The sequence below is a fragment of the Marmota marmota genome, unplaced genomic scaffold (genome assembly GCF_001458135.2).
Source record: "Marmota marmota marmota unplaced genomic scaffold, marMar, whole genome shotgun sequence".
NCBI classification, from domain to species: domain Eukaryota; kingdom Metazoa; phylum Chordata; class Mammalia; order Rodentia; family Sciuridae; genus Marmota; species Marmota marmota.
Window position 1 is genome coordinate 30898137 of NW_026000093.1, and position 15537 is coordinate 30913673.

Below are 15537 nucleotides of genomic sequence, written 5' to 3' on the forward strand. Positions count from 1 at the left end.
GTTACCTACCTCTGGAGTCAGCCACCTGGACCCTCGTGAACTGAGAGACAGGAAGTAGGGATAGTTTACTTCCTGTAATCAAGGTGATCCTACACAAATCAGAGGGGATGGATATTGGCCACCCAAAACCCAAACATACCAGCTCAAACCATTGGTATCCACTTAGCAACTGAGAATAATTCCATCTTAAGTGCAAAATTTTCTCATTCTTGGTAAATATGGTCTGAGCACTGACTTATTTTGCAGAAATCGGAGTAGGAAACAGTTTATACACCACAATGGTATGTGTCTAACCGAACAAATTGGATAATGTGTTAAAGTTAGCAAGCCTTGCAAAAAGAAAGAAAAATCCAAAGAAGCTTGGGCTAATAAGGATATCTTGGTACCATTACATTACAGCCCCAGGAAACAAACTGATGAAATGTTAGTCAATTTATGTTTCATCTCTCCCTTTCCTTTCTCCTATCTCCTTAATTTAAGACAGATATTGATGCTTATTTTGGAGAAAGCATTTCTTAAAATAGCTAAAATCCTTCTCTAACTTCACATTGACTTTACATCATTCGTTTCTTTCCTAACTAGAAGCTTTATTGCACTATGTAGAAGACACTCAAGCTATTTTTCAGAAGAAAAAGACTTGGTATACATCAAGAAAACACAGACAGGACAAAGCAATAGAGTTGTTACTTAGAAGAGAGATTTACAAACACTGAGAAGTAGGAATGCCTCTGATTAAGAATGATTCTCTGGACAATTCTAGTATCTACAGGTTATTGAGGTTATATATACACTATTTATTATGTTGAGGGGATTTAAATGTTTCCTTTCAGCAGACTGAAAAATTAAAAGACAAAACCCTCCAGTTGAAGCTTCTCTGTGGCACGCTCAAGGAGTAATATGTCTGTAGTTTTGATCACTTTGGTAACAGAAGTAGTTTTTTCTTTGATTTTATTTACCTATGGTTAATATAATCCAAAAACATTAAATGAAAACTTTGAGAAACCATTCACAAGTTTTAAATTGTGTGCTGTTCTGAGTATCCCGATGAGCTCCTACTGTGTTGCTCCCTCTTGCCCAGATGTGAATCATCCTTTATCCACCATTCATGCTGTTATGCCACCTGTCTGTTAGTCACTTACTAGCCATCTTGATTATCAGATGGACTGTCACAGTATCACAGTATCCTTCATTTACTTAATAATATCACCAAAGGGTGAGAATAGTGGTGCTATTTTATTGCAGAACATTCTATAATGGTTCTATTTTATTATTAGTTCTTATTGTTAATCTTTTGCTAAGCTTAATATATAAATCAAACTTTAACATAGGCATATATGTGCAGGATAAAACATAGTGCATATAGGGTTTTATTCTCTTCATGATTTCAGGCATCCACTAGGGATCTTGAAACAATCTCTGCAGGTAAAGGGGGGCTGCTGTAATGTGTGTATGTAACATGCATGTATTAAACACAGATTACATATGTACTCTATATTAACACAATATGTGTGTCCTGCATTCTTGAAAGTCTGCTCTTCTTAGCCCTCTATTACATTCTTGTATTTCCTTAATTCTTACTCTTTCTTTATAATTATGAACCATCTCGGTATTTTCCATGATTCAGTTGTTGCTGTCTTTCCCTTTCATACTCTCCATAGGTCTTATTTAAAATTATGGCTTTAACTATCCATTCTATAGGAATGATTGAAGAGATTTAGAGTTCATATATAAATTCATTTATGTAATCAATATTTATTAAAGACCTATTATATAATATCAATATCTTTGTCTTAAAGGTTCTTTTCTTCTGAAAATAGTTCAGCCACTCCAGTTCTCTTTTGGTTAAGGTTTGCATGGAATACCTTTGCCCATCTTTTTATTCTCAATCTAAATCTGTACTTGATCCTAAAAAATCTCTTGTAGACAACATATGGTTGGGTCATTGCTTCCCCCCCCCCCCTCAATTTGTCAATCTCTGTCTTTTAATTGGAGAGTTTATTTCACTTAAATTTAATGTAATTACTGTATCTGCTAATTTGCATTTGTTTTTGTATGTCTGATATGGTTTGAATATTTGTGTCCTTCCAAAATCCACGTTAAACTTAGTTTTTATTTTGGTAATATTAAGAGGTGGGTCCTTTTGGGAGGTGTTAAGTCATCAGGGCTCTGCTCTTAGAATAGGATTCATGCTCTTATAAAAAACTTTGGAGAGCTGCCTAACCCCTCCAACTCTTTGCCATGATCTTGAATTTTCCAAGCTCCAGAACTGTCTTAGTGCTTTCCTTGGGGATCACAATTAACACAATTTTTAAACAAATTACGTTGAGTTAATATAAGCTTAATTTTAATATTAAAAATCGTGGCTTCTACATAGTTTCATCCTTCCCCCAAACTTATGCTATATAAATTACATGCTTATTTATACATGATGTGTCTATCAAGTAAGACTTATAATTGTGATATGTACTTGGGTTTTAAATAAAATTGAAAAAAAGGCATTATAAACAAACAGAAAACAAATTAAAATTGTCTTTTATGGTTACCTATGTAGTTACCTTTCCTGGTGGTTTAATTGACTTTGTGTGGATTCAGATTATTGTCTCAGGTCTTTTCATTTCAGCCTGAAGCATTTCTTGTAAGGGAGGGAGATGAGCAATGAATTTCCTCCATTTCTGTTTATCTGCAGGTATCTTTATTTCTTCCTCCTATTTTGTAGAAGTTTTATTCGCCAGTTCTTGATTGATCATTTTTTTTCTTTCAGCAATTTGAATATGTTATTCTGCCTTCTGGTTTTTTTTTTTTTGAGGAGAAGTTAGTGGTTAATTTTATTGATGATTCCTTGTACATGATGAGCATTTGCTTTTAGAATTTCTTGTCATTATCATTGGCTTTTTATTTCTTTCATTTTTTTTTTTTTTTTTTGATGGGCTAGGCATGGAACCCAGGGCCTTCAACACACAAGGCAAGTGTTCTACCACTGAACTATGTCTCCACCCAACTGTTAACTTTTGACCATTTGATTACAATGTGTCTAAGTGTGGGTGTCTTTGAGTTCATCTTTCTTAGACTTTGTTGAGCATCTCAGGTATTTATATTCATGTCTTTCATCAAATATGGGAAGTGTTTGGTTGAGTATTACAGGCCAGGCTCCCTGGGAATCAGACTCTCAGATGGACAGGAAAGTACAGGAGGTTTGTGAAGAAGTGCTTTTGGCATCAACACTCAATAAAGAAAGGGAAGGAAGGGAGGTTGTATAGAAGTTAAGTCTCCAAGGAGAACCCTGCTGACTCCATAGGATGCTCAGATGTCCCCATAGGGCATCTGAGTCGAGGTGGTTCCTCACAGAAATCAATCAATCATTAAATGTGGCTCTCCTACAAAGAGGGCATAGCCTTGGGTAGGGAGTGCCATAGACAACAGTCCACACAAAGGAGGCAGCAAATACATTCTTAAAGAGGGATTTGGAAGGTTACATTGCAGCTTCTGCCACAGGGACATCAGGTAATCTAACCTTGCTAAGCAAAACATTCAGAGGAGGATCAGATCTGGGTGGGAGGGAGAAGATAAGTTTGGTATTGATCATCAAAACTGAGGTGTTTAATGCCAATTGGTTACAGGGCTGGAGTGTTGGAAGATGATCTGTGGAAGAAGCCAGAGTTTGGAGACAGCAAATTACAGCCATAGAGTGGGTGGGGGCAAGTGCAGAGAAGGAGGACTGGTTAACATCCAGCAAATATGAATTGCAATTGAGGAAGAAGAGGTGGATAAGCAGAAAATCCTGGTTTTCTAGTTTCTATCATGCGGTTTTAAAATTGTGCTATTAATACATATTAATTAGTGAATATTTACTTAATTTAGTGTTGAATAATGGGTGTCATTGTGGCATATTTATATAACACATGACATACTTTGATCAGATCCATCTCTTCTATTGCTCTCCTCTCCTGCCTCTCCTTTCTCTCATCTCCTAGTCTTCTATCATGGGTTTTGACAGTATGGAAAAATACCCACCTACAGCTGATCAGGTGTCAGCCTTTAAAACTCTGAATAAAGCAACTTCTCTCAGGTGTCAAACCCCAGCCCTCCCTCCAAAAAATGATAAGGAGTAAATAGGAGAGATTTTACTTTTTCAGATAATGTGACAGCAATTTATCTAATAACATACCATTCTTAGGAAATTAATTAGCTTTAGAAAAAAATAAAAAGAAAAGAAAAAGAAAAAACAGAAAAACAAAGCTAAAGAATAAGGAACAGTTTTCAAAAAGGAATACAGAGAATGTGAGAAAATGAAAAGGGTAATGTGGGAGTAATTCTGGAATGGAGTTATTAAAATCTGTTAGAAACAGACGTACCTTGACATAGTGCATCTGGCATTCTGATGAAATAGGTAAAATAATAGAAATGAATAAACTGGGAGTTTATTAATGCTCAAAATTGGGGATAATAACCATTAGTATGTTGATATAAAATAGCTAAGTTAAAAATCAATTTCATGTTTCTACTTTATGAAGTTAAGGGGAAGAATTCACCAAAAATATTCTACAGTAAATGAAATGCACTATTTAGGCTATTTGAGAGCTAGAAAGGATGTATACCCTTATTTAGCTAGTACACTTGCTTAGACGAGGTACTTACCCATCTAAGAGGCATCTCCTTGGGCTGTATCTTATTTAGGTCAAGTAAGCTCTTAAAGTAGCAGCGGGTCACCGAGACCTTGATTTTCAGTCTGTAGTGTGCCTGACATTTCCCTTGGTATCTTTTTCCCCTCCATGTGTGCTGTTACACATCGTCCACACTAGGCGGCACTCTAAGCCCATCGTAAATGCGAAGATCGCGCCAACTAAAATCTGCTGCCGTCGCCACCTTTTGTGGGAAATGGGTAACAGTTTGAAGGTTATTAATTGAAACTTTGGAAATGAAAACGGTCATTTCTAAACGAGGCAACAAGACTGGCCATATGTTTGAGTCTGAAAGCATGCAGTCTTCGGAAACCCTGATTTGCTTTCTTTCAGTTTTCAGGTGCTTCTTTGCAGACCACTAAGGCGAGGCTGCAAGTGACAACTGGTGGGTTGCAATCACACTGGGGAGTGGCCCTCTTTTCCTCGAGGTCAGATGACCTGGGATTGTGGTAACTGGGGGATGCCTCGTTCTTCTGGGAAACCTAAACTGCTACTCAAGGAATTTACATAAAACCCAATAATCAATCTTAGCCGTGCACAGGAGAATAGCAGTAGCTTGTTTAACAGTCAGCCTGGGAGGAATGGTTTTCATTACTAGCTGGCAGAGGGGCCGGGAGCCATGACTATAGCACGGGATGTGGGGGCTCACTCTGTAGTTAATTCAGAGAAACAGCTCTCTTCACTTCTGAGGTCCCAAGCACTGTATTGCATTCCTTGCATTTCGAAGTCCTGTTAGGTGACCTGTAATTGTCTCTACTTTAGTAAATGAAGAAATGGAAATTCAGAGAGCTTTGCTGGCTTATGAGCATCAGGTACTGCACTGTGTATTAGTTTCTTATTGCTGCTAAACCAGTTACCACAAACATAGTAGCTTAAAATAAACATGAATATATTATCTTACATGTCTGTAGGTCAGAAGTCCAACCACAAAGATCTTGGGAAAATCAAGATGTTGGCAGGGCTGTGTTCTTGAGCAGAGAATGTGTTTCCTGACTTTTTCCAGCTTCAAGAAGCCACCTGTGCTCCTTGGCTCATGGCACCTCTTCTACCTCCAAAGCCAGCTGGTGGTGGCTCTCTGATCCTTCCTCCATCATCACATCTCTCTATGACGATAGCCAGGAAATATTCTCTGCTTTCAAGATAAGATTAAATAGGGAGTGTCTAAACAATTAGGATGATCCCCCATCTCTGGGTCTTTGACTTCATTACATCGATGGAGTCCCTTTTGCCATTACATAGTTTCAGGGGATGAGGACGGGGACATCTTTGTGAGTTGAGATAGACATTCCCTTCATCAGCTCATGGGAGGAAAATTTTGTTCGATATTTTTATTTTACATGAACACGGAGACAAGATGCAAAACTTATTTCTTGTTAATAATTAAAGCATCCAAGCAAACCCATGCAGTAAGTTCTAGAAACCTTACTGAGCATGACTATCTTAGATTTATTTATAAACTCCCAGGCATCATATTAGGTGGTGGTCATGGATGGGAAAAGATAAAGTCTTTTTCATTCAGTGGAGGGAGGGGAGTTATATGAACAAAGAAGTAGAGTGAAGTAACATTGGTTTTGTGAGAGAAACCCACACTAAAGAAGCTTACACTGAGGGAGAGCTTTAAATCATGTCTTCCGAGTTCTAAAATAACCAGCTAAAACCGGTGGTTGCTTAACTTCTCACTTGTGGATACTGCGACCAACAGGACCAAATCTTCCCTTGGATAGATTATATCCATATCAAACCCTTGACTGCTACATTTCTATCCTGAGTGTTAGAGGTCTGTTCTGCCCTCAGTTTGGAAGGAATCTCTGCAGGTTGATAACAAGGGGGAAGTTCATGTTGTTTGTCACCACTGGGAAAGGGAAACAGCTCCCTAGGTTGATTCCTTGACAAATATGTCCTGGATTACCCAAGGTGTGTCTCTCTGTGCTTGCACCTGTTGAGTATGTACTATTCATCAGAAGTGTCGTCATTCCCATGGGGCAACTAGATTAGCTGCTTCAGCCTCTTCCAGGTTCTAGTGTAGAGATGAAGAGCATTTGTCTCATTCTCCACTTCTGGACCTGAAGAGTAGGGACCAGGATCCTCCTAGGGGAACCTGAATGGGAAGTGAGTGTGGATTCTGAAGACAGCAGTAGAGAGTCGAGAGGGGCTCTGATTCCTTCAGTGCAGGATGTGAGATCTTGTTGTGCTCCACCTTCTTACCTCTGACAGTGTGGACACTGTAGTAGTTATTCCATTCTGTAGACTTGCCCTTAAACTCCAGGCCTTACTCCAGACTATGCCAGTGTCTGTGGTGCTACCGTCACAGTTAAGGACATAGAGCTCATTCCAGTGGGATCAGGATGATACTTCCTGTAGATGCAGAGGGGCAAGTGTGTTCATGAGTGACATTGGGATGGGCAGAGATTTTCAAAGCCCGCAGGGGGGTGGGTGTGACACCTGTAGGTTGGTGGCCTTTTGTTAATGGTATTAAAAGGTGACTCATGACCCTCCACCCAATTTATCCCAAAAGGTAGAACTGAAACTGGAATTAGGGACAAGATTGAGAACTCCCCCTTCCCTGGCTCTGGTGAAAGTATAATTCACAGATAATGGCTATGATCCATCATCCATGAAATCTTTACAGGTATAACGAAATGCAGGAGAGACTCTAATAAAGCACGCTAGGCTGAGAGCCAAGGAGTCTTGTCTTCTATAATGCTTTATCACTCAGTCCCCGTGTTCATGTAACCTCTCTGGTTTAAGGTTTCATTTGTAAAACCAGGGATTTGGAGCAAAGGGTTTGACAGCTTCCCTCAGGCATAAACGTTTTAGGGTTTGAATTTAGTGGGGTGGAATGTGTCTGCAAAATGCCACCCTACAACCACTGCAGGAGAGCTTTCCAAGTCACAGTTGCTTCTGTGGCAGTGACAGGTTTGCTGGGGAGCTGTGTGCTGAGGGTCAGTTTGGATCAGCTGCTTTCTAAGAGTTCAAGATACTCTATTTTGTAATGATATTTTCAAGGTGAGTCACACTCTGTGCATACACAATAAATATCTTTTGAGCCCTTGAAAGTGTATTTTAGGCTGGCATTTTAAGGTAGTAAGCAGGGAAGGGCAGCTTTCATTCTCCTGAGGTACTAAGATAAACAAGCATAACCCAAGGTAGTCAGTGGCCAATAGGAGGAGCGCACAAGGTGCTGTGGGGCTGGCTTCCTGTGTGCTCTGGAGGGAACAGCACAGGTGGAGTTGGGATGAAGCATGCCCAAGGTGTGGGGCTCAGGGTGGGGACTGATCAACAGAGGAGACTTAAGTACTTGGGTCATTAAGGTCCTTGCTCACTGCACGCAGGTCCTACCACACAGAGAATGGTCCATAATCAGTGCTGAACAAGTGCTTTAGTGTATGGAGATCACAAAATGGGTAATTGAGGGGAATGCCTAAACTGTTTCCGAGATCTTACTGTAGGCAGAAAATGTGCCTAGCATGCATTGTATTTTTGTTACCATTTATTTTCCAGAAACTCCATGGACGTAGGCAGGAACCTCAATAAATATAGGTCTAGTAGTTAAATTGAAGGAAATTCTTATTTCTCATCTCAAGATTCAATTAACTTAGAAAGCACCCTCCTGTTTCCACAGAAGCTTGTGAAAAAACGAGTGGAATACATTTGTTCAAATAATGTTTACTTTTCAATATTTTTTACTTAAAAACTCCCTGTGTAATTAAGTGAGGAACCAAAGTACAAAGGAAGACTGTTTCGTCATGGTGACCATTTTGTGCCTTGAAAATAAACTCAGGACATGCCCTCCATATCTGCTTCTTATGCCTTGACAGCACACACAATCCCTATCATTCCTTGGACAAGTTGAAAGGTGAGACTGAGCCAAAAGAAAAAAAAAAATGTTTCCAAGATAAAGCTTAAAAGAATTTGATATCTGATCATGAATAGGTCAATTTCCTTTATTTTCTTATTTGTGTCCTTAATTTGTTTGGTACATTGACATGAAAAGTTTCATTTTAAATTCTAGTGTGTATGAAACAATCTGTAAGCATCACTCAGTGAAACAAGATTTGTTAAAAAGGCTGCAGAAGCAGGAAGTTGGGATTTCCCTGGCTAAATTCTGGCATTATTCCTCTATGGAAAGAAAATGTGAAGAAAATATTGCATTTGAAGGTTGTGAGGTGAGGAAGTGTTTAGAACAGTCAATCAACAGAAAAGGTTAGAATGGCCTGGGAACCAGAAGAGTGAGGAGGATGAGGTTGGAAAGGAGAGCTGCGATTTATTGTCAACTTGGTGCACTAAAAAATCTATTTCCAACGGGGTGCGTTGGCACATGCCTGTAATCCCAGTGGCTCGGGCAGCTGAGACAGGAGGATCAGAAGTTCAAAGCCAGCTTCAGCAAAAGCAAGGCACTAAGCAACTCAATGAGACTCTGTCTCTAAATAAATGCAAAATAGGGCTGGAGATGTGGCTCAGTGGTGAGTGCCCCTGCATTCAATCCCTGACACCCCCGACCCCACAAAAAAAAAAAAAAACTAAAACCAAAACCAAAACCTGCTTCCATGAAAATGTCTATTCAAACAGAGAATTCATCAACACCAAGTGAGCCTACAAAAGGTGAAAATCAGGGTTGCAAATAGCTTTCTTGTCTCCAGACTGTGAGTGAACTGTTATCATTGTATAGCCCGATTTAGCAGACACTGGATGAAGCATAAATGGCTGACTGGGACAAACACATCCTTCATGGCACAGAAAGCAGCACACTCTGGAGCATCTCAGCAATGTCCATGCTGACCTGGGTGATAGTGTTGTTTCCTGGGCCCCAGCAGGTAAGGCACTCTGCTCAGGAGGGTGGACACTCCACACGAACTTTCCTCTCTACAAACCAGATGGGTGGGGACTATTCTTGTCTCCGTCTTCCATGAGCACTGAGGCTCAGAAACACAAAATGAGTTGCTCCACCTCATAAGCAGCAGAGTCCAAACTCAAACTTAGGTCTGTCTGTCCAACTTTGAAGGATATTCTTAACTAGACTTAAAAGGCATGTAAAATTAGAGGGTTCTGGGGCTCCAAGAACTAGAGCAAACCAGGAAACATTTGGCAGACATGAAATGCTCAGAAAAGTTAACCCAAAGGATTAAAAAAAAAAAAAAATGCTGAGCAAGGTGTGTAAGTAAATATCCACGTAAAGGGTATGAGCACTTAGTAATTATCATCTAGCTGAAAAATGAAAGTTGCAAATGTGTATTTTATGTCTTCTAGCACATACAATAAAGGTCTTAGTTTGAACCCAAAGTTGTTCACGTATTATAAAAACAACTTCTCCAAGATCCTACTAAGTGCTTCATAGATCGTGTGTTTGAAGGATAGGGGTCTGAGCCAGGGCAAATGAGAAACCTCCTGGACGGAGAGCCCTCCTTTTTCGTCTTGCCCAGCTTCATCAGCCTCATTATTTTGGTTGTCTTGCTGTCCTCTCAGGCACTGGAGTCCTCATGTTCTTGTCACATTTATTCTTCTCCCAGGCATACCTTAGTTAATCAGCTGGAGGCAGACTCACACTTCTTCTGTCTTGTTTAGCTACCATGAGAAAATTTTCATTCCATCTTAGGCGAAGGCACAGCTCTGACTCTGATTAGTAAGAATGAAACTAGGGCTAGTGATTGACAGAATTTATGTCAAAGAAATAGATCCAGTACCATCATTTTATAAACCTTTGTGCAGCAGACTATGACCTGGTCTACTGCAGGCAAGAAGACACGTAAATATAACATTGAACAGGTAATTTGGTACTGCAAGGAATTCCCTGATGTGGCAGTAGATGGGCCCTGCAGAGCTGAGGTGGCCTCACCCAGCCGGATGGCACTTGCAGCAGGAGGGATGAACCAGTGGTCTCTCTGCTCCTGGGATCTGGTCCATTCATTGCCCCATGTTCCTGGCAAGAGCCACCAACCTTTAGGGTGGCCTCTGTGAGTAACTAGGGAACATTTGGATAGTTGTGTCTTCACTTGTTTGTGACCTTAAAGCATAAATGTTTTATTGTGTTCTTGGAATATTTAGTTGCAGTGGTCAGAGGTGTTGATTTTTTTTAGTAAATTTCAAATCCGTATTGTCTCTTTGTGTTTGGTCCAGTTCACTCTGAAATCCCCCATTAGATTCTTTACAAAATCTCCACTTACCCTTCATCTCGAATTAAACTGCTTCCCTCAGGCCCCACGTGTCCAGATGTATTAATGCCTTATCTTGTTTAATATACTAGTTCAAAGCTATTTTATCCTTTGTAAACATTGTATATATTTCCAGTATTTTACAGATGAAAAAAGCACTTTAATTTGATAACCACCATTTAATGAATGCATCACTTGGAAATTCAGTGAGAACAAAACCCATTGTAAACTGGATACACTCTATTCAAGCCTTCAAAATTTAAAATACAGGGTACATGATTGGGATGATATGGGTTGTTAATGAACAACATCAGATCTGTTTACCAGTATCAGTTTAATAAAGTATTTCCACTGTAGTTTGGGTTTAGAGATGGGTTTTTGTGAATGGTCAATAATGATGGTGTTTGTCTAGGGGGATGGATAGCAAACTCTGCCTATTAATGAGCACAATGTAAACTGAGCTTAGTATGTTCATACTTCATTTAGGTCACAGGAATGCTTTACCTTTCTTCATTTTACAGGAGACAGGTTGAGGAAGTTGATGTAAATAAATGAAATAGATGGTGGGGCAACATATATATTATTTATTATTAGTTTAAAATTAGTTTATTATTAAAAATAATTTTCAGAAATTTCAAAGTCATATTTACTTATTATAGAAAATTGAGAGAATACAGGTTCATGAAAACAAAAAATAAATTCCTTCATAACTACATCAAATAGAAATAATCATGGTTATTAGTTTACAGTATTTATTCTTTCTGTACAAAATGCTAAAAAGAATACCTTTTTACTTATAAAAATGAAATCCTACTTTTTGTTCCTGCTTGTTTCAATTAGTATTACATCATGAGCATTTCCATTATTGTTCTGGATCACCTTTTTTGTAGGCCACACAATGTTTAGCAAATCCCCTTAATATCAGAAGCTTTGTTGATGTATTTGTGATAAATGTGATACATGTCTTTTGAGCAAATCTTTACCCATCACATATATGTCCTTAAGGGCTGAGATTGTGGCTCATTGGTAGAATGCTTGCCTGGCACTCATGAAGCACTGGGTTCAATCCTCAGTACCACATTGAAAAAAAAAACCCCAGCTAAATAAACATATATGTCCTTAAGTTTCTGGAAGTATAGCTGTTGGGTTGAAATCTATATCTATCTACCTCTCTCTCTCTCTCTCTCTCTCTCTCTCTCTATATATATATATATATATATATATATATATATATATATATTTGGTACCAGGGGACTAAACCCAGGGCACTTAACTACTGTATTACATTCTCAGTTCTTTTTTNTTTTTTTTTTTTTTTTTTGTTTGAGACAGGGTCTTGCTAATTTGCTTAAGGCTTTGATAAATTGCTGAGACTGGCTTTGAACTTGTATCCTCCTGCCTCAGCCTCCCAAGTTACTGAGATTTCAGGCATGTACCCCATACCTGGTTAAAGTCCTGAACATTTTTAATAGTTTTATATTGCCAAATTAGCTCTAATATTAATGGATTCATGTTAATTTCTAAATTTAATAAATAACATTATTCTTAATTATTAATATCAATAATTTAATAGCTTTAATTTAGTATTCTTAAAGCAAATCACTGTACCACCATCAACACACTGAGTTTATTTTCACACACTATACTGAAAACTTTTAAAAAAATCTATACTTTTAAAAAAATCTCTGTCCATACATTACCTTCTTGTAGTTGTAGTGGTTAGATATTTCTTTGATTACTAGATCAAACGTTTTTCATTTTATTGTCTACTATATTTGAATTTCTTCTTTTTCTTAAGCTTCATCTAAAATACTAAAGATTATTAAGATAAACAAGGAAAAAGGATGTAACTTTGTGATATTGTGTTATTATTAGATTCCTTCCAAAGGAAGAAAAACAAGATCTTCTGTGATAATAAATTACTTATGGATCGAAAAACAAATTAACAGGATCAGACACCTGGGCCCACTAGGCATGTTTCCATGATGCATGGCCCCGTGGCACAAACAAAGTCATGACTTCTAGTCTTCTTCATTTTATTTCTGCTGACATGAGTTCCTGCTATGTTCTAGATCACTGTACTAAGGGCAAGTGAAATGAAGATCACCAGGGGGAATACTCCTAATTAATTTGACTTCTGTTCTACTAAGGCAAGCTTTTCCTGAGTTTTGGAGTTGTATCTACTTGCCTACTGCAGAGCTCCACTTGGATTGGCTATGGGATTTCAAACCCAGCATGTTCTAAGCTCAATTTACCTGTCTTAAACCTCTTCCTTCCTCTGTCTCCTTGGTTAGTAGCACAATAGTCTACCCAGAGAGTAACAATCCCCAAGACTTAACTTTTCTTTCTCAAGATCTTTTACTATTGACCTCTTTTTTTCCTCTAATAAATTCTTTAATTCGGGGTTTTATAATGTTAATCACTCAGTAAATATTGAGCCTTTACTCAGTGCCTGATCCTCTTCTAAGTACAAGGAGAGCAAAGATTGGAAGAAAATAGACGAAGTCTTGCCTGTTAGAGGAAGTGAGAAGGAGGGCAGTTGACACAGATGATAAGTAAATAATAAACATGGATTCAGGGGACAATTTTGGGAGTGATTTAAGACTGTCTGAAGAGGAAAAATTTAACCTAAGGCTTGCAGAGAAGGGGCCACTAGTGTAGGGTCTAAGACTAGCTCTGGGATGGGGCTGTGGCATGACGGGGAGGAATGCCCAAGGAGCAGTTGGCAGAGGTGAAACCATATTAGGATGCCATGTAAAGAAGTCTGAATTTTATATTATTTTAAGCATGATGGGAATTCTATGAAAGTTCCTAGGGACAAAGAAAAAATGTGATTTCAGATTTTCAAAAAGAACACTGTCGCTATTCTGGGAGAACAGGCAGTTGTAGGGGCAAAAGAGGAAATAGGGGTAACAGTTAAAAGACCACTGTGGTGGCTCATTTGAGATATCTGATGGTTGGACCAGGATGATGGCAATGGAGATGAGAACTTGATTAATGCAAACTAGAAGGTAGATCATTCGAGTCAACAATCTTGTCGAAGTTTCCCATCCTCTACAAAATGTGATCATGGACACTCATGGAACTCTGAATGCTCATGGCTAGTGGGCTATTTAGTGCCCCTATTTAGAGCACTTGGAGCTGTATGAATACTAAGGATAAGTTTTGTTTCCAAGTTTGTGTATACCAGCTTTATTTAAAATTAAAATTAAAAAATATTTACTAAAGAAATAATTAAACAGGTACAAAAATATCAATTCTAGTGAAAATCAGATCAACTGATTTGGAAAAGACTTGGTAAAAGGATAGGCAAGAATACCATTGCAAGATTGGGGAAGAAAAGAAAAAAATAGAACATCCTGTCACAGATTCCTTCATGGGTCTCCAGTCTGCATTTTACAGACACCAAAGCTGCAATCTGAAAATGCATCAGGGGTATGGCTTACCAAGAGAGTCAGAAACTCAGTAGGGAAAATATTCCCAAAGAAAGGCTTCAGACCTCAATTAGAAAATGGGCAATGGAATATATATTTATGTACATTAGGTTAAAATAGAATGTTTAAGACGTCAAGGTTTGTATGTTCCTGACTCGTCAGCATCAGGTAATTGAGAGGCTGCTCAATCTGGAGCTAGAATTGATGGACCAATGGACTAACAATGACATATGTCACTTGCATAGGCTGCAGTTCACCCTTCAGCTTAGTATGCCCTCTGTTCCACCTCCAAGGAACAGGTAAAGTGACATTTTGTTAATCTTAGTTGTTTCTGGCTCTCACATCCCTGTAATTCACCATGAATACCCCTATTACCACTTTTGCCATAGTGAGACACAATCATATATGTGGTTTGCTGAAAAGAATTTTAGAAGTCAAGGAAAACTTGATGCGTTCAACAGACATTTATCTTCCCTTTAGGTTCAAAGAGAAACAAATTTTCTCCTTTTCCTATGCTAATAAAATGTAAGATACTGTCCCAGGCAGATGCCCCTTGATTTATAGAGAACTACCTGTATAAAAGCCAGTATCATTCTAAACTCCTTGAAGAGATCATGTATTTCTTAGTTACTTTTATAACTCAGTGCCAACACATAGCAAAGACTCAATGTTTGTTGAATGAACAAATGAAAGAATAGGCTATCTAATCTTTTGAACTGAGAAATGTCTTTTGTTACATCCATATTATACTATTATGTATTGTTTATGCACCCCCCCCCCACAATTCACATATTGAAGCCTTAGTGTGCCTCTATTTGGAGATGGCATTTAAAAGGAATTAATTATGGTTAAATGAGGTCATTAAGGTTAAGTCTTTGATCTGACTGGATTGGTTTTATAAACAGACAAACCAGAAGGTTCTCTTGAAGCTCACACAAAAGAAATAAAACATCACTCAAACACACAGTGAGAAGGCAGCTTCTTATAACCCAAGAAAACAGGCCTTAGAATGAAACTTACCTTGTCAGGGTCTTGATCTTGGGACTTCCAGACTCTTGACCTATAAGAAAATTTTTGTTGTTTAAGTCACCCTGTCTGTGGCATTCTATTATAGCAGCCCAAGCAGACTCACATATGTGAATATATGTATACATAAAAATTATATACTTTGTCGTATATATATTGTTTGCCAAAAGAAGCCTCAAAAGTAAGGGAATTTTGGTATGTCTAATAGATATTCCTTCCCCTTTAGCTTTCATGTAAACATCATCTTTG